Source organism: Lathyrus oleraceus, chromosome 2 (assembly GCF_024323335.1).
Source record: "Lathyrus oleraceus cultivar Zhongwan6 chromosome 2, CAAS_Psat_ZW6_1.0, whole genome shotgun sequence".
In the NCBI taxonomy this organism is placed as follows: Eukaryota; Viridiplantae; Streptophyta; class Magnoliopsida; order Fabales; family Fabaceae; genus Lathyrus; species Lathyrus oleraceus.
This window is the reverse complement of record NC_066580.1, coordinates 46,275,747-46,278,411: the sequence shown is the minus strand read 5'-3', so window position 1 is coordinate 46,278,411 and position 2,665 is coordinate 46,275,747. Positions and strand designations below refer to the sequence as shown.

Here is a 2,665-nt window from a genome sequence, read left to right as displayed (position 1 = left end):
TTCTTGCTACGATTTTAACTTTGTGGTTAGCAGACAAATCTGGTCGCCGACTTTTATTTATTGTGAGTATGAGCTTTTTCGATAATTTTTGCATTCACATTACTATTTGTTTGGAGGGTAATAAGAGATTAATCAAAATCTCCTATTGCAGGTTTCTTCATCTGCAATGGCTTTGAGTCTTTTGGTTGTTTCAATATCATTCTACTTGAAGGTAATAATAATTTTTTTGTTTGTTATATTTTTTGAACATTTTTTTTTTGTTTATTTTTATATATACATAATACATTAACTAGATATTACACATGCATTCATGCATAAATGTTCAGAAATTTGTAACACAGATTCACAGGATTATATATCAGTAAATTCGTCTTTATATTTTTGGTTTTTTATATGGATAATATATTTTATGTTGAATTTGCTCTCAGGAATATATATCACCAGATTCTGATTTATATGCGACATTGAGCCTCGTATCGGTGGCTGGAGTTGTGGTGTGTAAATACAACTTTATTACACAAATGATGGTTTCTATTGTTTGTTTCCCTAACTTCATTATTATAAACTTTCAATTTCTTTCAGGTCATGGTTATTGCATTCTCTCTGGGATTAGGAGCAATGCCATGGATTATAATGTCTGAGGTACAATTTTCTTCAATAATAATATGCATGACAACCCTATATGAACAAACCTTTGTTGTAATATAATGTGATAGTTGATGTGTTGAATATATTTTACATAATAGATTCTTCCGATTAACATCAAAGGCCTAGTTGGAAGTTTTGCAACACTTGCCAATTGGTTCTTTTCCTGGTTGGTTACATTAACAGCAAATTTGCTCTTGGATTGGAGTTCGGGAGGTTTGTGTGCATTGCCTATGTTAATTTTCTATAAATATCTATTGTTTCTAACCAGAAGCTTCCTATGTTTTTATCAGGAACCTTCACAATATATACTGCAGTGTGTGTTTTCATAGCAGGATTTGTTGCCATTTGGGTCCCCGAGACAAAGGGAAAAACTCTTGAAGAAATACAACAGTTTTTCAGATGAAGTTTCCTTTCGAGTAGCACTTCAGCTAGTGTTCACTCATGTATTCACATTCATATTTTTTTTTCTGAATCAACTCAATTCATTTTTGTGCTCTTTGGTCTTGTTAAATATGAAAAATACCAAAACAGTGTGATTTTCTAATCTAGCAACATACTTGCATTTTTGTTGTAATTGATTGATTATAAACAAATAAATGAAAGAGAGTGGTTATTATACATTTCAATTAGAGTAGCAGTGGTTTCGGTTCATGACATTTCAAATAGCAAGAGGATCATATAAACAATAAGCATATATCAGTATTTGTATTTTAATATTATAAAAGCATAAAAAGAACCTTTAGTTGCTCTTGTGAATTATAACAAGCAGCTGTATGCCATTTTCTTCTGGTTACCTCTTGTGGCTGCAACATAACCTGAAATGAGAATATGGTCACAGAGACATTTGATGCATGTAAATGTTAAATAACCACCCACTTTAGAGAGCGCTTTCCAAAATAAGCGTCCTCTAAACCCTTTAAATTTCCACTTTAGAGGGCGCTTTCCAGTAAAAGCGCCCTCTAAACCCTTAAAGATTTCCACTTTAGAGGGCGCTTTTCAGTAAAAGCGCCCTCTAAACCCTTAAAAGTTTCCACTTTAGAGGCCGCTTTCTTTAAAAAGCGCCCTCTAAAGTGGCCCTTAAAGGGCTTAAAGAGCCACTTTAGAGAGCGCTTTCACCAGGAAAAAAAGCGCTGTCTTTACCTATGCCAGCGCCAGATTAGAGGGCGCTTTAAAGCGCTGTTATAGGCCCAAAAAAGCGCCCTCTTTTCCCTTATTTGGCGTAGTGAACAGGGAGAAAAGGGCATATTTGCATAAGTTTTGCTCAAAATGGTGAGAAGAATACAACTCCCATGAGAGAGAAATCATACCATACTCAAAAATGAGATTTCTTTTTGTCTTTTTTTTTGTAAATTGATAAATAAAAATAAAAAAATTAATAAAAATCAAACTTTTCTAATCTATTTGATTTTTATTTTTTTTCTTCAAGGAAAATAGGTATTAATAATACTAAATAATATCGAGATTAATTTTACGAATTACAATTTATTATATATCTTTTTATAAAAAACTATTAAAATAATAAATTTAAATGAAATAGAAATTGCAATATAAATAAACGTAATATTCACGTATTATTTTTTTGATATCATTTTAATCTTCGGGAAAAAATTAGGGTACTACATATGTCCAATTAAAGTACGTGAAAGTGCATGATTAAGCAAATGATTTCTTCACCAAGGCTCTCAAGCGCAATTACTTTGTCAAGTTAAGATATATTCTTGGAGTAGCAAAATCAGGTTTAAGGAGAGAGAGGCGGGGGGGATGGGTTGTAGAATATTTAAACTGATTTTGGATTTGTTAGTTTTTGGGCCTTAGAATCCAAAATTTGTGTTGTAAGTAGATCCAACTTCTAGAAGCCTATTCTAGAGAGAGAGATCTAGAAGATAAGGACTAATTATGATTTTTGTAAAATAGTAGAGAAAATTCTAGATAGTGATTTATAGTCATTAGATTAACTTTGTTGTGGAAAAATCTTAGTCGTTGATTTAGGAATTTCACTAGTATAAATAAAGGTGAT

The 2,665-nt window shown here is 31.8% G+C and overlaps 1 long non-coding RNA gene across 1 annotated transcript; it reads left to right on the top strand.

Moving 5' to 3' along the window:
- Positions 1 to 427: 427 nt before the first annotated feature.
- LOC127121104 (uncharacterized) lies at positions 428 to 1,151 on the top strand. Its single transcript, XR_007803313.1, has 3 exons — positions 428 to 494; positions 583 to 642; positions 747 to 1,151. It is a non-coding gene; the product is annotated as an uncharacterized LOC127121104 (long non-coding RNA).
- Positions 1,152 to 2,665: the final 1,514 nt, after the last annotated feature.